Source organism: Ovis canadensis, chromosome 3 (assembly GCF_042477335.2).
Source record: "Ovis canadensis isolate MfBH-ARS-UI-01 breed Bighorn chromosome 3, ARS-UI_OviCan_v2, whole genome shotgun sequence".
NCBI classification, from domain to species: Eukaryota; Metazoa; Chordata; class Mammalia; order Artiodactyla; family Bovidae; genus Ovis; species Ovis canadensis.
This window is the reverse complement of record NC_091247.1, coordinates 225,259,217-225,280,549: the sequence shown is the minus strand read 5'-3', so window position 1 is coordinate 225,280,549 and position 21,333 is coordinate 225,259,217.

Below are 21,333 nucleotides of genomic sequence, written 5' to 3'. Positions count from 1 at the left end.
ATCATGGGGAATGGAACCAAAGCCACAGTGAGACACCAACTTCACACCCACTTCAGTTCAGTTCAGTCGCTCAATCGTGTCAGACTCTTTGCGACACATGAACCGCAGCATGCCAGGCCTCCCTGTCCATCACCAACTCCTGGAGTCCACCCAAACCCATGTCCATTGAGTCGGTGATGCCATCCAACCATCTCATCCTCTGTCATCCCCTTCTCCTGCCCTCAATCTTTCCCAGCATCAGGGTCTTTTCAAATGAGTCAGTTCTTCACATCAGGTGACCAAAGTATTGGAGTTTCAGTTTCAACATCAGTCCTTCCAGTGAAGACCCAGGACTGATCTCCTTTAGGATAGACTGGTTGGATCTCCTTGCCGTCCAAGGGACTCTCAAGAATCTTTTCCAACACCACAGTTCAAAAATATCAATTCTTTGGTGCTCAGCTTTCTTCACAGTCCAACTCTCACATCCATACATGACCACTGGAAAAACCATAGCCTTGACTAGACGAACCTTTGTTGACAAAGTAATGTCTCTGCTTTTTACCATGCTGTCTAGGTTGGTCATAACCTTCCTTCCAAGGAGTAAGCATCTTTTAATTTCATGGCTGCAATCATCATCCACAGTGATTTTGGAGCCCAGAAAAATAAAATCAGCCACTGTTTCCACTGTTTCCCCATCTATTTGCCATGAAGTGATGGGACCAGATGCCATGATCTTCGTTTTCTGAATGTTGAGCTTTAAGCCGACTTTTTCACTCTCCTCTTTCACATTCATCAAGAGGCTTTTTAGTTCCTCTTCACTTTCTGCCATAAGGGTGGTGTCATCTGCATATCTGAGGTTATTGATATTTCTCCCGGCAATCTCGATTCCAGCTTGTGCTTCCTCCAGCCCAGCATTTTTCATGATGTACTCTGCATATAAGTTAAATAAGCAAGGTGACAATATATAGCCTTGACGAACTCCTTTCCCAATTCGGAACCAGTCTGTTGTTCCATGTCCAGTTCCAACTGCTGCTTCCTGACCTGCATACAAGTTTCTCAAGAGGCAGGTCAGGTGGTCTGGTATTCCCATCTCTTTCAGAATTTTCCACAGTTTATTGTGATCCACACAGTCAAAGGCTCTGGCATAGTCAATAAAGCAGAAGTAGATGTTTTTCTGGAAACCCACTAGGATGGCTATAATCAGAAAGCTGAGACAATGACAAATGTCAGAGAGACGTCATACATGGCTGGGGGACGTAAAATGGTGTAGCCACTTTGGAAAACAGTCGGGCAATTCCTCAAGAAGCTAAGCATGGAGTTACCTCATGACCCAGAAACTCCCTTTACCTGTATATATCCGAGAAAAGCATGTATCCACACAAAAACACGTATATGAATGTTCTTTTTTTTGGCTGTGCTGGATCTTAGTTGTAGCACGTGGGATCTAGTTCCCCAACCAGACATATAACCCAGGCCGCAGGCACTGGGAGCACAGAGTCTTAGCGACTGGACCCCCAGGGAAGTCCCACATACATGAGTGTTTATAGCAGTATTATTATAGCCAAAGGCGATAGCAACCCAAATATCCACCGACTGATGAATGGGTATGTCCATACAATGGAATATTATTCCGCAATAAAATGGAAGGAAGTACTGCCACATGATATAACACAGATGAACTTTGAAAACATGAGGAGTGAAAAGAGCCAGACAGAAACGGCTTTAGAATCGTTATGAATAGATTCATACGATTCTAATAGAATCACATGATACTATTTATATAGACTGTACCAAACAGGCAAATCCATAGAGACAGAAAGCAGATTAGTGGTTGCCAGGGGCTGGAGAGAGTGAGGAAGGGAGGGACTGCTAATAGGAACAGCGGTTCTTTTGGGAATGATGAAAATGTTCTAAAATTAGTAATGATGGCTGCCTAGTTCTGCAAATATACTTAAAAAAAAACAATGGGGCAAATGCTATGGTAATAATATTTTTAAATATATAATTTATATTTTATATGTTATATGTGTTTACTTTATCTGTTTACCTTGGTCCCAGGGATAAGCAGACTAGCATGGCCTTGTGGCAGTCCCAGCTTCCAATTCAGTGAAACCATTGATCTGTCCACGGTTGGAAACATTCCCCCTCCAAGTTTCAGCAAAAGCAAACAAAAATTCTGTGAGCAATCGCCGGTACAGTCCTGATTCCTGGCTGTGTTTTGTTACAGGCTATGTTGGTCTCTGATTCACAGACAGTGTCGCCTCTAAAGTCAGGACACCATTTTTCAGGTGTTGCTTCCCAACTAGTCATCCCTTGAGTCTTCATGGTATGGGTCATGCCCCCACTGTCTTTGACCAGCTGTTCCTTTTATTTTTTTTTTTAAATTATTTATTTATTTTTGGCCATGCTGGGTCTTTGCTGCCGTGCCCGGGCTTTCTCTGGTTGCAGCGAGTGGGGGCTTCTTACTGCAGAGGCTTCTCTTGCTGCAGAGCATGGGCTATAGAGTATGCAGGCACCAGAACATGGCACACAGGTTTAGCTGCCCCCGGGATGTGGGATCTTCCTGAACCAGGGAGCGAACCTGTGTTCCTTGCATTGGCAGCTGTATTCTTAGCCACTGGACCACCCGGGAAGTCCCGAACCAGCTGCTTCTGAGTGGCAAAGCATCTTAGAGACAACAGGTTACTAAGGGCCCACTCCGCCCTGGCTTGCAGATGTCGTGTGCCCAGTCGTGGTTGCCCAGCTGTCAAGTAGGACAGGGGCAGGGGAGCGGCAGCTCTGACCCCAGCTTGCTTTAAAGTCATGAGTGAGACGGGAACCCCATCCCCACATCACCCCAGCCCCAGCCCCAGCTGAAATGTTTAGGAAGAGTTCATTTTACTGGAAAGGAAACAAGGATTGAATAGTGATGGCTGAGAGAGAGAGAATTTTACCATCAAGATCGCTGCAAGATAATATTCAAAATGGAAATGATGAATGGACTGAAAACAATGTGAATGGACTGAAAAGTTATTGTTGCTATTGTTTGAAAACAATGTGAATGGACTGAAAAGTTATTGTTGCTATTGTTTGGTTGCTGAGTCGTATCTGAGTCGTTTGCAACCCCATGGACTGACGGCCACCAGGCAAGCTCCCCTGTCCATGGGATTTTCCAGGCAAGAATATTGGAGGGGGTTGCCATTTCCTTCTCCAAGGGATCTTCCTGACCCAGGGATTGAACCTGAACCTCCTGCATTGGCAGGTGGGTTCTTTACCACTGAGCCACCTGGGAAGCCTATACCAAAGACCACTGAACTTTATCCGTAAAAATGCCTGAGAGGGGACTTCTCTGGTGGGCCAGTTGTCAAGACTCCACGATTCCAATGCAGAGGTAGTGGGTTCAATCCTTGGTCCAGGAACTAAGACCCCCATATGCCTTGTGCCAAAAAAAAAATTATTTTTAAATGAGAGGATACTTTATATGTTATACATATTTTACCATAGTTAAGTTTTTTAAAATGATAATAAAAAGGAGATGGGAAGTGTGAGGCCAGGTCAGGAAGCACTATGGCAAAGTCAGTGGCTCGAATTTGAAAGCCATCCAACAGATATGTGTCAAGGCTGACTTGTGCTTAAAAGCCAGAAGTCCCAAACCAGAAGGTCCTCAGACTTCAGGGAAATTGAAACAGCTCACTATTTGCCTTTAGCAATTCACTGTTTTTAAAGCAGCATGGACCTCTCTCATGACAAAACTTTCTTGGTCTGAAAGGCCACAGCTGACTCCAGTGAATAACCGTCTGTTTAAACGGGGGCAGGGGGAAGGAAGGATGATGACAATGATAATGGTATGATTGACGATGGTAGTGGCAGTGGCTGCTAACATTTTCCAGCCCTTATTCTCAGCCAAGCACTATCATGGCATGCTAAGCCACTTCAGTTGTGTTCCGACTCTGTACAATCCTATGGACTGTAGTCCTCTAGGCTCCTCTGTCCGTGGGATTCTTCACACAAGAATACCGGAGTGGGTTGCCAATCCCAAGGACGGAGGAGCCTGGTGGGCTGCAGTCCACGGGGTCGCTACGAGTCGGACACGACTGAGCGACTTCACTTTCACTTTGATGCATTGGAGGAGGAAATGGCAATCCACTCCAGTATTCTTGCTTGGAGAATCCCAGGGACAGGGGAGCCTGATGGACTGCCGTCTCTGTGGTCGCACAGGGTCAGACATGACTGAAGCGACTTAGCAGTAGCAGTGCCACCTAAGCACTTTTTATACGCTAACTCATTTACTCCACATTCAGCCTTTGAGGAAAGGTGTATATTGACCCCACTTCGCAAGATCTGGAAACACCTAAGTCAGGATGATTCGTTTGTAGTCAATGTCATTTTGACATTGGTCTTTCCACTTCCGTGTTTGGCCAGTCTGACTCCTGATGAAGCATGCGAGGTGAGTCCCCCTGGATAAGATCAGAGAGAGGCCAGCATGGGGACTGTGCCCCTGGAACCAGCCACCTGGCTTCCCTGCCCTCAGACCTCTGTTCTCAGCCAATGCTTCCCGGTCACCCTCTCTTCCGTTTCTGCCTCTGCCTTAGCCTCACCATGCTGGGGCTCCAGGCTCCATCTCCTGGCAACCCCGCCTCCCCTTTCACATCTGTATTTGTCTCCCCCAACCCCTGAGCCTCCCCATTCTGTTCCCTGTCCCAGGAAAGCCCCCGCATAACCAGAAGCCTAAGAGAAGCCAAATAAACCTGAATTATTTCTTCACCTGGAAACTCCACATCCTAGCCATACTGGAAAAACAAGCTTTTTTTTTTTTTTAATCAGTGTTCATGAAACCTCCAATTACTTTGCAAGTGGCAGAGAACAAAACAAACAAAAACCAGCATTTCACGAAATGGATTTCTGGCTCTTGCAGAATGATCATCAACTGTCCCTACTTCCCAGAGAGACTGAAAGGAAGATTCATTTGCAAACAGCTTCTTACTTTCCATTTGGGTTTTAAATATATTCTGACCCCTAGTTCAATTACAGAAGGTCAGAACTGAGGTTGGAAAATATTCACACAAAGAAAAGGAAGACAAGATCAGCATCCAGTCCAGAGCCAAGAAACTGCTGGAAGCCCTCAGCCCAGCCCAACCCTTTTCCATCAAAAAGCCACAGAATTTCAGGACTGAGAGTTACTGTAGACCTACTGGCCCAGCTGTTACATCCCTGGACAAGCATTTTCCCTTCCATTTGGATTGTCTATAAATTACCATGATTTGATATGTGAAAACAAACACTGGCATTAACAATGGCTTAAAGAAGGTAGACTCTTGAGAAACACTGGGACAGCAAGGAGATCAAACCAGTCCATCCTAAAGGAAATCAACCCTGAATATTCATTGGAAGAATTGATGCTGAAGCAGAAGCTCCAATACTTGGGCCACCTGATGTGAAGAGCTGACTCACTGGAAAAGACCCTGATGCTGGGAAAGATTGAGGGCAGGAGGAGAAGGGGACGACAGAGGATGAGATGACTGGGTGGCATCACCGATTCAATGGACATGAGTTTGAGCAAACTCTGGAAGATGGTGGAGGACAAGGAAGCCTGGCATGGTGCAGTCCACAGGGTCACAAAGAGCTGGACACAACTGAGTGACTGAACAGCAAATGAAGGCAGAATTATTTCTCTTTTCTCTTAGGTAAGACACCAGAGGTGGGAAGTTAGGGCTCAAGGATTTATCCACTCCCGAGACTCATTCAAACACCCCAGGCTTTGGCTACTCTGTCTGCCCATTCACACTCAGTTTTCACTCATGGTCCAAAGCAGTTGCTCCAGCTCCTGCCATTGCACCCATACTCAGCCAGCAGACCTGACCCAGAGATCACTTTCATCACATCTGCTCTCAAGGGGAACTGGGGGAAAAAAAACCACAAAAACAGTTGTTAGTTGGGAAGCCAGGTGCCCAACCAAAAAATCTGTTACTATATAAGACAGAGAAATGGGTATTAGGGAGGAACTGGCCATGTCTGCCACAGAGGGCTCCTATGGAAAAATGCAAGTCATTTTGTGACACAAATTTCCAGAATTCATTGTGCTGAAGCATGAAGAATGTCACATTTTGTTTTATTTGGAACTCGCTAGCATCTTGGGCACAGTTCCACTTTGTTGTTAATGCCAAAATCACATCTCAAGAAAAAAATGTAATGGCTTTTGGACTTGGCTGCTGGTGGACTCTGGACTGCTTAGGCTTGATTCTGGGCTCTCTTCTCACAAGGCAAATGGCTTTGGGCAAGTTACCTACCTGCTTGTGACTCAGTTTCCTCATCTGTAAAATCAGGGATGTGGTAGTCTCCAAAGATGACCCCAAACAGTCCCAGCCCCCTATACACACAGGTCCCTCCTCCATCAAGACCTGAAGCTTACATCTAACCCTTGAGTCTGGGATGAGACTAGGACCCAGCAGAAGTGCTGGGCGTGCCACTCTGGGCCTGACGTTTAAGAAATCAGGCAGTTTCTACTTCTTCCCTCTTGTACCTGAATGCCATGCTGTGAGGAAGCCTAAGCAGCTGCCTGGACAGGCCCACATGGAAGATAACTAGGCTCCTAGTTCATCCAACAGTTTCCACTGAGCTCCCAGCCTTGTGAGGGAGCCCTGTGGGAAGGGAATTTTCCGGGCAGTCAGCTATCCCTGTTGATGCCATGTATAGCTGAGGGATGATCCTGCTGAGTCTATGAAACTGCAAACTGTGAGCAAGAAATGATTGTTGTTTTAAGCTGCTAAATATGGGGATGGTTTTTAATGCAGCAACAGATGTCGTTTAAGCACTAAGTTGTGTCTGCCTCTTTTGTGACCCCATGGACTGTAGCCTGCCAGGCTCCTCTGTCCATGGGGTTTTCCAGGCAAGGATACTGAAGTGGGTTGCCATTTCCTTATCCAGGGCATCTTCCTGACCTAGGGATCGAATCCCCATCTCCTGCATTGTAGGCAGATTCTTTACCACGAAGCCACCAGTGAAACGCACAGCAGTAGATGACCAGAAGGCAAATTGATAGGTACAACTAGGAAGCTGTTGAAATAAAAACTTTATACATGTGGCACTGGTTTGGGAACCAGATGGTAGGAAGGGCCTTGAGGAAACTGTTAGTGAAGCTTAAAGAACCGTGAGGAGATTGCTATTGGATGCTGAAGAAAATAGGACCCCAAGAAAAATAAACATCATATATTAACACATACATGTGGAGTCTAGAAAAATGATGTAGATGAACTTATTTGCAAAGCAGAAATAGACACAGACATAGAGAACAAGCATATGGACACCAAGAGGAAAAGGAGCAGGGGGAAAGAACTGGGAGATCGGGGTTGACAGATATACAATACTGTGTAAAAAACAATGAGTAAGAACGGACTGTACAGCATGGGGACCTCTACTCAGCTCTGTGGTGACCTCGATGGGAAGGAAATCCAAATAAGGGGATATATGTATACGCAGAGCTGTACAGCAGAAACTAACACACTGTAAAGCAACTATAATCCAATAAAAATAAAAAATAATTAACTGAAAATAAAGTTTGAAGAAAAAACTGGGACCCCAGTAGGTAGCCAAGGTTGGATAAAAGCAGGCACTTGTGAGTAGACACTGAGTGAGTAGGTGGCCTGCTTCCTCATCTGCGGAATGGTGGTGATATAGACATCTCCCTCCCAGAGTGGTCGAAGGAATGGATGAGTTAAGGTGTGTGCACAGTGTCAGGCACATAGGAAACATTCTCCTTTCATCATCAGCTGAATCATCTAATGAACAGATGAACGGAATTCATTGTAAAACCATAAGGTAGACAGAAAAGGCTATAATTAACCTCATTTTACAGATGAGAAAATTGAAGCTCAGAGGCATTAAAAAGGTTGCCAGAGACAGTTCAGTTCAGTCGCTCAGTCGTGTACAACTCTTCAGCCAGAAACAGAATGGGTACAATTATTCTCATTTTACAGGTGAGGAAACTGAGGTTCAGGAAGTTAAGTAACAAATTCAAGGTCAAAGGCAGTGTCAAAGGCAGGCCCAGGCTTCCTCTCTGTTCTCAGTCACATCCCCCTCTTTAGGACTCTGCCCTAACCCAGCAGGATTTCACAGAAGGCACAAGTGGCCGCCGTCACCAATGGCCAGGAAGACAAGTGGCCTGAGATAATGGGAGGTTCTGCAGTAGCTTGAACCTTCCGGTTCAGGTCTCACCTGCTCAAGCTGCAGGGAGTCCCGTGGGAAATGCTGGCTCAGGAACGCCCCACCCCCCTCCCAGTGGGCTCAGCACCTGAGCCTGCCTAGGAGGATGGAGGTGGGGGCAAGGGGGAGGGCTGGACTTGGAGACCCTCAGGACCTCACCCCCAGCTGGCTGGTGCACCATTATTGGGTCCCTTGGGTTTAAGGTGCTACGCGGCTGGAACTTCCTCAAGAAACAGAAATTGCCGGGAAGGGAGTGTTAAGAGTTCCTAATGGGTAGCAGACAGCAAGGGCTGGGTGTCTTTCTGGATTTTTAGTCAAAGGATGTAGTCTGTTTGGAAGGAAGGGAAGTGGGAAAGCATGGAAGAAAAGTCCAGAGTGTGGAAGTCAGAGGGGGGGGGGTGGACTGGCACCTACGGGAGGTTTTGGGGCGGGGGTGTAGACTGCAGTTCGTAAAAGCTCACGCGGATGAAGAACGTTCTTTGTGCCCGGCTCTGAGCTCCATGAACCCACCAGGTGGGGACGCCCAAAGGCGAGCCGTCCGCGGACCCCAGCGAGGCCCCCGTGCAAGCTCTCCATCCCACCGACCTCTGGAGAACCAGGGGCGCAGGAGAACTAGGGGGACCCGGCTAGACGAGCTGAGCGCAGCGGGGCAATAAACCGGAGAAAGGCCAACGCAGGAAGGAGCTGGAGGGGGACAGGAGGAGGATTTTTGTCTTGAGCGCTGGGGGGCTCGGTGCTGCCTCCTGGGAGGCAGAAGAGGGGTTTCGGAGGCGCCCTCGACGACGGCCGTGGGGCGGGGGACGCAGGCCTAGGCAGGTGGACCCCTGCCCCTCACTGGCGCCCCAGCCGGCCTCTCCCACCCTGGCTTAGGGTCCCCCGACCCCCAGATCTCGCAACCTCAGGGCTGTGCCCCTGGCCTGGAACCCTTCCTCCACGCATTTAACCCGCGTCCTGCCAGGCCTCCCCGCAGCCTCCCTCGGCAGTGCACCCCGCCCAGGGACAGTTTCCCCAGAGCCCCAAAGCCCCACAGCCCCACAGCCCTCGGGTCCAGCGTCCCATCCCCTCCCCATCGAAGGGTCCGCAGGCTCCTACAGACAGACGCCGAACGAACCGGAACAGCTGGAGCGGCGGGGACCCGGGGCGTGGCGGGTCAGCCCCCTCCCGGGCCATAGACCCCCAACACCTGCCTCCCAGGGGAGACCACGTGGGTGAAGGCAGAGACCGCGGGACCGGCGCAGCCGCGGGGACCCCTTTCCTGGCCCGAGGCCGCCCCCTGCAGACCAGAGCCTCCCAGCGGGCACGTTCCATGGCTCGAAGCGCCCCCTAAGTCTGATCTCTGGCCGGATGCGCCCCTGAGAGTCCTCCCCTAACCTCTCCCCAGAATCCACGACTGTAGGTCTCTGAATGAGACCGGGCGCCTCCTGGTGAACACTGGAGAAGGAGCGGCCCGGAGGGCAGATCTGAATCCGCCAAGACCCGGCCTTTCGTCTCTGACCGCCCCCCCCCACCCCCCCGGCCCCATTCCCCTGGGTGACAAGCGCACACCCTGGGCACCCACAACTCGAGCTCACACTCGTTCACCTGAGCCTGCTCAAACTCGCGTCCACAGCGCCCTGTCTGGAAGTATGGTCCACCCTTCTGCCCACCTCACCTCCCTGAGTCATCCCCAGATGGTGGTACCCAGGTCTTGCCTCCCCCCTCAATCCCTCTTGCTGCCCAGGTTAGCTGCAGGGCAGGGGTGCGTGGCTGCTCAGTCCCTCTGTCCTGTCTGACCCCAGGGACTGTAGCCCACCAGGCTCCTCCAACCAGGGGATTTCCCAGACAAACATACTGGAGTGGGTTGCCCTTTCCCCCTCCAGGGGAATCTTCCTGACCCAGGGATATCATCAGTCTCCTGTATCTCCTGCACTGGCAGGTTCTTTACCCCTGAGCCACCTGGGAAGCGAGGGCAGGGGTAGTGTTGGTATTTCCCAGAACCCCTCAGGGATGCCCAGCTTCCAGACGAGGCCCTTCCACTGCCTACTCACACATAACCCACTCATGAGCCAGGCCCCAGACTACGGAATAAGTTAGCACTGCTCTAAGAGTGGGGTTGATAATGACTAGCGTGACTGCACCTTAACTCAGCGAGAGGGGCTATGTTGGGTGGAATTTTAGGTCATGTGACAGACGGTGGTGGGGGAGGAGATCTCAGTAATCTCCCCCAACCTCGTTACTGACTAACTCATCATCTTTCCTCCTCGATTTGAAATGCCACCTGTATCCTTTGGTCTGTTTCTGGACTCTCAAATGGTTCCATTTATGTCCACCCTGCGCTGGACAGGGCTTCCCAGGTGGCCCTAGTGGGAAAGAACCCACCTGCCAATGCAGGAGACGTACCCGGGGTGGGAAGATCCCCTGGAGGAGGTCATCGCAACCCACTCCAGTGTTCTTGCCTGGAGAGTCTCAGGGACAGAAGAACCTGGAGACCTAGAGTCCATAGGGTTGCAAAGAGTCGGACACGACTGAGTGACTGAGCGCGCGCGCGCACACACATAAACACAATTTACAAGAGTCCACACTTGGTGTCGCACAGTGCTGAGCTAGACAAACGCACGTCAGGGGGCCACCATTACGGAATCACACGGAATAATTTCACTGCTCTGAACATCCGCTGTTCATCCTTCTCCCTGCTCCCCTAGGACCCCAGGCATTGATCTTTTTACTGTCCGTGTAGTTTTGCCTTTTCCAGAATGTCATATAGCTGGAATCATACAGCCTTTCCAGACTGACCTCTTTAGCTAATTGATAGTTTGAAGTTACTCAACATCTTTTTTGTGGCTTGATAGCCACATTTCATTTTAGTGCTGAATAATATTCTGCTTTATGGGTGTATATTTCACTATCCATTCACCTATGGAAGGACATCATGGCTGCCTTTTTAGGTTTTAGCAATTATGAAAACATTATGAAAGTAATCATTTAATATTAATAAATTATGAAATCATAAAACTGCTATACATATCCATGTACAGGTTTTTGTGTGGACATAAGTTTTCGAGTCCTTTGAGTAAATACCTTGGAGTGTGATTGCTGGGGCTGCTTTGCATCTCCACCAGCAATGAATGAGACTTCCTGTTGCTCCACCTCCACATCGGTATTTGGAGCTGTGGGCTTTGTTTTGTTTTTCTGTTTCCTTGGATCTTAGCCATTTGGATTTTAATAGGTATGTAGTGGTATCTCACTATTTTAATTTGCAATTGCCTAAACTGAGCGACTGAGCTGAACTGAGCGTGTATTGTATTGGCCATCTTTTCCTCTGCTTATGTGCTATATGTATACGTCTTTGGTGATGTGTCTGCCTAGATCTTTAAACCATTTTAAACTGGGTCATTCTTTTTTTTTTCTCATTGCTGAGTTAGAAGTGTTCTTTGTATATTTCGCATATAAGTTATCAGATATGTGTTTTTCAAATATTTTCTCCCAGTGTCTGACTTGTCTGTTTATTCCCTTGATGGAGTTCTACTTTAAAAAGCCCCTGGTGGCTCAGTGGTACAGAATTCGCCTGTCCATGCAAGAGACAGGGGTTCAGTTTCTGATCTGGGAAGATTTCACATGCCGTGGAGCAACTAAACCCGTGAACCACAACCATTCAGCCTGTGCTCTCGAGCTCAGGGGCTGCAACTACTAAGGCCACACGCCCTAGAGTCCCCACCCCACAAGAAAAGCCACCACAGTGAGAACCTCAAAGAAGAGTGGCCCCCACTCGCCACAACTAGAGAAAACCCATGCACAGCAACAGACACCCACCACAGTAAAAGAAAAACATATCTTAAAAAAAAAAACCCCCAAACGCCGAGACTTCCCTGGTGATCGAGTGGCTAGACTTCATGCTCCCAATGCTGCCTGAGTTCAGTCGCTGATCAGGGATCTAGATCCCATATGCCAAAACTAAGGCCCAGTGCAGTCACATAAATAAATAGTAAAGAAAAAAGAAGCCCATTGTTGGCCCTGCCTCTGCCTTAGCCTCTAATCCAGCTTCTATCAGTAGTAAGGATATATTGATCCCTGACTTCCTTGTCTTCCTCTCAGTGGATCTGAACCTTTGCAGGAGAAAAGGGTCGCTGTATTAAGCCCCTACTTCCACAAGTGTTGTAATGAAGATTGAATGCTTTTGTTAACAGGGCCTGAAACATATTAAGTGCTCAACTGCTGTGGAAAATTACAATAACAAGCACCGCATCTTTTAACAGCGAATAGAGTCAGTCCTTCCCTTCCTCATTACTCTTCCTTTTCAGAATTGTCCTAGCTATTTTCACACATTTACTCTTCTAGGTGAGTCATTTGACTAGTTTTTAAATATCCTATTTGGATTTTTTAAATGAGTAAGTGATTCAGGAAAAGAAAAAGGGCATTTAAACGATGTTGATTAGATTTCTCATTCAAGAATAAAGGCTGTCTTTTTATTTAAGTCTTTCTTCACATAGGACTTACACAATCCTTACCTGGGGTTATCCAGGGGGGTGGTGGTGAAGGAGGAAACAGAACAGGCTCCCTCTTGAAAGCAGGACTCCAGCTTGGGCCAGACTGTGGACTTTGAGCTATATGCCCAGTATCCATGGAAACGACTTACCAACGGGAAAACCAGACCCCCCCTCTCTCCTGCAACATGGAAGAGCCCCAGGGCTCATACCTAGACTCTCTGTCACCTATAAGAATACCCTAATTATCTGTGTAACCGAATAGAATCATACATTCTATTATGCTTATTGGGGTATGACCACAGGCCTATTGATAATTGTCCACTGTTAACTACCTGGGCTTAAGGCATGTGAATCACAGGTTAACTTTGTATCTTTCTTTTCCTTTGTTCAGATTAGTTTCAGGGAATTTGGGGAGGTGGGTTTGGGCACGTACACTTAGGGTATATAAGCTTTTCACAAAAACTGGGGTCCTTGGCTAAGAGGAGACTCTGCCTTGGGCCCGCCAGTGTAATAAACTGCACTCGCTCTCTGCATTGTCCTTCTGAGTGAGTTTGTTTCCCCGAACACGTGGCTACAACAGTGTCAGGGGTGTTAGTATTCCAGCCTTCTGCAGACTTTCTGGGACCTGAAAGATCACCTTTTTCGTCCTGTCCACACCCGTGAAAACACGGTGTCAGGGGGCGGGGAGGGATAGCCAATTATCTGATGACCTCCTGGGATTGAATCCCACTTTACAAGTGACAAAACTGAGAATTCCAGTGGGCTGCCTAAGACCCAGAGCAGGTAAGAGGTGGAGGGATTCAGATGGGGTTGCCTGTGGCTGTTGGACGTGGGAAGGGAGGGCAATGCTGGTTTCCTCGCCTTTATTTTTAGGATTTTCTGTCATTCTCATATTGTCCACCTGGGGGCGCCGGATAACAAGGTTGTGAAAGGAGCTTGCAGAGAGCTCTGGGCCCCCGTTCCCTCTTGCTTCCGCTCACCAGCTCCTCCTCCGCGCCGCCTGCCCAGACGCCCCAGGTGACATCTTTTGCTCGCCCTCCCCAGCCGTGAATGCGAGAGGCCTGGCCTGTGCTGCTCAAGGTCACACATCAAGACGCGGGCGGTCTGGCCCTGTCACTGGGCTCTCAACGGGCCAGCCCGGCCTTGGGCCCTGCCCCCTCACCTCCTGCACCACCAGAACTCCTTTCTCTTCTCCCCTTTTCTCCTGCCGTTCCTTCTCCATCTTTGCCTTAAAGCCGAGGCCCCACACAGGTGGCTTCCCGTGGCTGCCTGGCCTTCCCTCCTCCTTGGTGCCCCCTCTGCCATCTCCCTCTGCCACCCCTGTTTCTGGGCCTGCACCCCATCCCTGCAGCTCCCGAAGGCAGGCCCGCAGGGGCCGCCATGCAGTGTGCAGGGCACACCAACAGCACGAGGTCCCCTGGGGTAGAGAAGTGTTTTCCCACAGGACAGGGCTCTGCAGGACCATACCTCAGGGGGGCTGCCCTGGGGTCCTCTGCCCCTGGCATTCCCGGCAGGGAAGGACTATGGGACTTGACTTTCTATTAACCAGACCCCAGGCAACTGACCAAGAACCCAGAGCGGCCAGGTCTTAGTCTACAGAGAGGACACACCTTAGTTTACACAGAGGGACTCACCTGAGTGGGGGCGTGTCCCACTGGGGCCAGGGGGTCCTTGAGTCAGAATCTAAACTGTGTATTAAAAAGCAGAAACATCACCTTGCTAGCAAAGGTCCGTATAATCAAAGCTATGGTTTTTCCAGTGGCTATGGATGGATGTGAGAGTCGGACTGTGAAGAAAGCTGAGCGCCGAAGAACTGATGCTTTTGAACTGTAGTGTTGGAGAAGACTCTTGAGGGTCCCTTGGACTGCAAGGAGATCCAACCAGTCCATCCTAAAGGAGATCAGTCCTGGGTGTTCATTGGAAGGACTGATGCTGGAGCTGAAACTCCAATACTTTGGCCACCTGATGCGAAGAACTGACTCAATGGAAAAGACCCTAATGCTGGGAAAGATTGAAGGCAGGAGGAGAAGGAGACGACAGAGGATGAGATGGTTGGTTGGCATCACCAACTCAATGGACATGGGTTTGAGCCAACTCTGGGAGATGGTGAAGGACAGGGAGGCCTGGCATGCTGCAATCCGTGGGGTCACAAGGAGTCGGACATGACTGAGTGATTGATGGACAGGGAAGCCTGGCGTGCTGCAGTCCGTGGGGTCGCAAAGAATCAGACACGACTGAGCAACTGAACAACCACAAGGTGTGGCAGGCATTCACTAATGTGGACTGTCAAGGAGAGAAAGCGCCCGCCTTTTCAAGTCTCTTTCCCACCTTTTCTGTGGAGAAGAGAGCTCAGTTCAGGGCAAGGACACCTGGCCGCCTCTGAGCACCTTCTGTCGAGAGGACAGTGAGCCCCCATCGGGCCTCTGGTCATCCCAGCGCACAGCTAGAATGTGGTCCCATAATCTCCACTGTGCTTATCTTTATGGTTACTTTCTATTTCTGACAAGAGATCCTTGTCCTCTACTAGTGATGACATAGTTTCTTTTTTAAGGAAAAAGTCAGTCAGTTCAGTTGCTCAGTCGTGTCCAGCTCCTTGCGATCCCATGAACCTCAGCACGCCAGGCCTCCCCGTCCATCACCAACTCCCAGAGTCCACCCAAATCCATGTACATCGAGTTGATGATGCCATCCAACCATCTCATCCTCTGTTGTCTCCTTCTCCTCCTGCCCTCAATCTTTCTCAGCATCAGGGTTTTTTCCAATGAGTCAGTTCTTCACATGAGGTGGCCAAAGTAGTGGAGTTTCAGCTTTAGCATCAATCCTTCCAGAGAACACCCAGGACTGATCTCCTTTAGAATGGACTGGTTGGACCTCCTTGCAGTCCAAGGGACTCTCAAGAGCCTTCTCCAACAGCACAGTTCAAAAGCATCAATTCTTCAGCACTCAGCTTTCTTTATAGTCCAACTCTCACCTCCATACATGACCACAGGAAAAACCATAGCCTTGATTAGATGGACCTTTGTTGGCAAAGTAATGTCTCTGCTTTTTAATATGCTGTCTAGGTTGGTCATAACTTTTCCTTCCAAGGAGTAAGCTTCTTTTAATTTCATGGCTGCAGTCACCAACCATCTGCAGTGATTTTGGAACCCAGAAAAATAAAGTCAGCCACTTTTCCACTGTTTCCCCATCTATATGCCATGAAGGAAAAAAGCGAATGGATTTAAGGACTTAACAGAGGAGGTGGAGCTCAAGGGAGCAAACCTGTCACCAGCCCTGGGATGGCTGGGGTTTGGGACACCCAAGGCATGCTCTTCTGAGCCTCCCAACCACCAGGTAGGTGGTGTCATCCCCTTGCACGGATGAGGAGACTGAGGCCCGGAGCGGGGAAGTGACTGACAGTGAGAGTCCTTCGGGTGGGAGTGTGCTCCCCTCTCTCCCCCACGGCCACACCTGGCATCCCAGAGCCTGGGCCCCTTCTCATGGTGCCAGGGGCCCGCACCTTGGCTGGTGCCTAGGCTTGGGGGCTGGGATGGCAAAGCCCTGGGGCGTCGAGGGCCTGAGCAGCAGTTCTGTTACCAAAGCGCTGGGCTCCTGAGAGGTACCCCTGGTGGAGGAGGGAGCACAGACCCACGAGAGAGGTGTGTCCCACAGAGGATGCGTGTGTATCATTGTCTCCGTGCTGCAGTGGGGGAAACAGACTCCAGCCTGGCCGCGCAGCCAGTGCGTGGAGAGGGCGGGCCTTGAAGCCGGGTCTGTTGGACGCCAGACCTGAGTTCTTTCCTGTGCCCAAGCCCCAGCTGTACTGAGGCTCTGAATCCTGGAGACCATGTCCTGGGGGACCCAAACCCCTGGGCTTTCTCTAGACTCATTTCTAAATTTTTTTAAAAATTTTATTTCGTTATATATTTATTTTTGGTTGGGCTGCGCACGGGCTTTCTCTAGTTGTGGCGAGTAGGGTCTGCTCTTCGTCGCGGTGCGACGGTGGCCTGGGCTGTGGGTAAGCGGGCTCCAGTAGCTGCAGCCCTTGGGCTCAGTAGTGGCGCATGGGCTTAGTTAGGTGGGATCCTCCCGGACCAGGAATCGAACCCATGCCCTCTGTACCGGCAGGTGGATTCTCAACCACTGGACCACCAGGAAAGCCTGGACTCATTTCTTTATGCCCTGCTTGTCCCCACGGGCTTGGGGCCAGACCCAGAAGCATAAAGAGCCCCGAAATCCAGTCCACACACTGGCCGTGGGGCCACTTCTGCCCCGCTGTGGGCATGTCATGGCCTCCGGGAAATGGGGCTGTTAACTCTGCCTGGAGCCCGCCCAGGGCTGCAGTGGGGGCCCAGGGCCATGGTAGGCAAGCTGAGACTGAAGCCCGGCCCTCGCCGAGCTCCTCCCCTCTCCCGGACCTTGGGTGTCTCCCGTCCATCTCCCCACACAGGATGCCGTCATGTGGTCAGGCTCCCTCTTCTCCCTGGTGGGACAGGTATGGTCAGTTAGTGAAGGAGCTCGTGGACTCAGAGGCGCATGCGTGCCTTAAGCAGCTTGCCTTAACTGCTGTGAGAGGACATCCCCTCAGAATTTGCTGATGAGGAGCCCAGACGTCTCTGGAGGTTGGAGCTGCTGCCTGGAAACAGGCCCTTGCTTTTGCCCTAACCCATCCCCACCCAGTGGGCCTCCCTGGTGACTCCGTGGCCGAGAATCTGCCTGCCAGCGGAGGAGATGCGGGTTCAATCCCTGGGTCAGGAAACTCCCCTAGAGAAGGAAACGATAACCCATTCCACTATTCTTGTCTGGGAAATCCCACGGACAGAGGTGCCTGGCGGGCTACAGTCCGTGGGGTTGCAAAAGGGTCAGACACGACTGAGCGACTAAACAATAACCCCCACCAGGCCGTATCTGGGGCTTCCGGGCTTGGCTCCCAGGGAGAGCTCGAATCTTCAGAGATTTGAGAAGCCATCCGAGTGCAGAATTAAGCAGTCATTTCACCCACCTAATTTGCAGGGTTTTGGTTTTTTTATTCGGCTGCACCGTACAGTGTCTTCATTCCCCAAGCAGGGTTCGAACCCACGCCCTCTGCAGTGGAAGCATGGAGTCTTAACCACTGGGCCAGGAGGGAGGTTCCCGTCCTGTGGAAACCTTTTAAGCAAGTTGCCTATATCAAACTTTTACATGGGATTCAAGTTCGTTTTCACAGAAACTCCCACAATTCTTCTGTTAGCCCTCAAGTTTCAGCAGCTTATGTAACACTGTATTACTTGAAGGGTTACAGTAGAAAGGACGCAACAGGCACAAACCGGTTTGGGGATAAACACCCTGGAGCTGGCTCAGCTGGGGGTGACCTGGGGAGGCGCAGAGCAAGGCTCCTGCAGGCATGGAGGGACAGGGGTGTCGGAGAAGCGAGCAGGTTGTGCCTGTTTTATGTCAGCTCTTCAAGCCCAGATACCCTGATAGTTCCCACTCCTTTTCTAGGGGCCAAGCAAGCCCTCCAGTGCTCCCGACCCCCACACCCACCAGGGCATCCAACCCCGCCGGAGTTGGGACGCCTCATCCCTGTGGCTGCCACATTCTCATCGTACATCTGATAAGCAAAACTTCTGGGAATTGATAACACGCCCCCTCACTAAAGTCCACTGCCCCCCATTCATTTCTTTAAAACTAAGATCAGGACTGGGTGAAGCCAGAGAGGCTGTCTCCTCAGGCCCCAAAATGAAGGGGCGCCCAAAAGCAGTGACTAAGACAACCCAATTAACAGTGGGCAATTCTCTGTAGCTCATGTGGCAAAAAATCTGCCTCCAATGCAAGAGACCCAGGTTCAGTCCCTGGGCTGGGAAGATTCTCTGGAGAAGGAAATGGCTACCCACTCCAGTATTCTTGTCTGGAGAATCTCATGGAGAGAGGAGCCTGGCGGGCTATAGTCTGTGGGGTTGCAAAGAGTCAGACACGACTTAGCAACTAACACCACCCATAGGGTCTGAATGGACATTTCTCCGAGGTACACAGAAGTCCAACAAGCATATAAAAAGATGCCCTTGAGATCATCAGCTCTTAGGGAAATACAAGTCAATACCACATCACACCCACTAGCATGGCTATAATCGAAAAGACAGATGATAACAAGCATTGGTGAGAAGATGGAGAAATTGGAACCCTCCTACACTGCTGGTGGTTGTGGAAAATGGTGCAGCTGCTTTAGCTAACTGGTGGCTCCTCAGTAAGATAAACCCAGAATTATATGACCCAGGAATTCTGCCCCTAGGTATGCCACCAGGGGAAATGAAAACATGCCCACACACAAATTTGTACACAAATCTGTACACAGATGCTGCTCATAGTAGCATTACTCATAATAGCCAATGAGTGGAAAACAGCCCAAATATCCATAAATAGATGGATGGATGTATTTATCCATACAATGGAGTATCATGCAGCCAGATCTTGGCTTCTAATGCCATTCTCCAATAAAAGGAACCTGGTCTCCTTGGAGAAATGCCTGATTCTAGAACTAGGGCAGGGATTATACAGAATGTCTGGACTTGTCTGGGCTTCCTGTGTAGCTCCTGTGTCGGCAAAGCATCTGCCTGCAACGCGGGAGACCTGGGTTCAATTCTTGGGTAGGGAGGTTCCCCTGGAGAAGGAAATGGCAACCCACTCTGGTATTCTTGCCTGGAGAATCCCAAGGACAGAGGTGCCTGGCAGGCTACAGTTTATGGGACTGCAAGAGTTGGACACAACTTAGCACTGAATTTCTTCTTTCTTATGCAGAATGAGCCTGGAGCATTTTGTAATGCCAGAAACTTCGGAAAGACTCACACACATACACACACGTATACTGTGTTAAAGGGACATGGACCAACTAACTGACAGAGCTCCCAGTAAGCAAAGGTTTAACAATCTGAAAGAAGATAAGAAAGGAAGAAAGGGAGGGAGGAAGTTTGATGAGGAGTTGGGTGGGCCTAGCCTCGGTCACCAGTCCTCAGAGGCTTCTGCTAGTCATGTGTCTTCACAAATCAGCATGCGGGGCTGAAACCAAGCAGCTCTTTGCTTCTCCCCCACCCCTGTGTGCCCCAGAGGCTTCTCTGGAAGACTGCCTGGCCCCCAGTGGCCCATGAACACCGGGAGGACCCCTGTGCTATGGCAATATAGCCCACCGGGAAGCAGGTGCAGGCAGAACCATCTTGTCTTGTTGTGCAGGAACCCAGTAGAGGTGCGAGTGGACACCCAGCTCGACACCCAGTGTGGTCACTCACCAAGCCCTGGATCGCAGCGTGGGGCCGAGGTGGGGGCCTCTCCCAAAGAGGTGCCTTTCCCTAACTCACACAAGGCGTCCCGTGGGCCGGCACTAGTGCTGGACGCAGACCCCTCGGCCTTTAGCCTCTCCCCTCTTGGTGCAGCCCTGGGTCCATCTCTCCAAGCAGGGTTGGGAGCCTTCTCTCCTCCACGTGTCCTCAGGGAGCCCTGTGCATGCCAGGAACCCTCCCCCTGGCCCAGACTGCTGGCTTTCCGCTCTCCCGGCCTTTCTGCTGGGGCAGTGAGCACATGAAAAGGGAAGGAGAAAAATGCAGGGGAAATGAGATAAAGCAGAGCCCCGATTGACGTCTCGGATCCTGTCTCTCCACACAGGCAAAGTGCCTGGCACCGGGGGCTGGCCCCCTTCCCCCTTGGTTTGCACAAAATCACAGTGGTCTTTGGTTTTTTAATTTACTGACTGCTTGTATTTGGCTGTGCTGGGTCTTTGCTGCTGTGTGTGGTCAGTCTCTAGTCGCAGCAAGCAGGGGCTACTCCTCACTGCAGCCTCCAGGCTTCTCATGCCGATGGCTTCTCTTGCTTCGGATGGTGGGCTGTAGGTGCACAGGCTTCAGGAGTTGTGGCCCGTGGGCTTAGCATATGGGGTCTTCGCGGATCAGAGCTCAAACCCGTGTCTCTTGCACTGGCGCTGGCGTCTTTACCGCTGAGCCACCGGGGAAGCCCAACAACAATAGTCTTTTAATTTGCTTATGGATGTGAAATTTGAGCAGGGCTTGTGGGGGGCGGCTCATCTGCTCCCCAGGTGTCAGCGGGGGTTGGGGGGCGGGGGCTGGAGGTCCTGCTTCCGGGATGACACACTCACACGGCTGGCAAATTGGCAAATAGCTATTGACTGTTGGCTGGGGAGCTCAGCTGAGCTGAGGGTCAGAGACCTCAGTTCTTCTCCACAAGGACCTCTCTATGGACTGCTTGGGCTTCCTCACAGCAGGGAGGCTGGGTTTCAAGAGCTAGCTCCCGAGGGGTGGTGGCAGGGGTGGAGGGATACATTGGAAGATTGGGATTGACAGAAACACATGATTATATATAAAACTTATAATTAATCAGGACCTACTGTATAACGCAGGAAACTCTACTCAATACTCTGTAATAGTCTATATGGGAAAAGAATCTTAAAAAAAGTGCACGTATGTGTACGCATAACAGACTCACTTTGCTGCGCACCTGAAACGAACACAAAGCTGTAAACCAAGTAACCGCGATAAGAATCTGAAAAAAGAGCAAGCATCCCAAAAGACTGGAAGTGGAAGCCACCAATCTCTTATGGTCTGGCCCCCACCCAAACGGCAGCATGTCACTCAGTCAACAGAGCTTCGATTGGTCGAGAAGTCACAGAACCCAGATTCAAGGGGAGGGGACACACTCCCATCTATCAACGGATGGAAAATCAAAGAATTTACAGATACGTTTTAAAACTGCT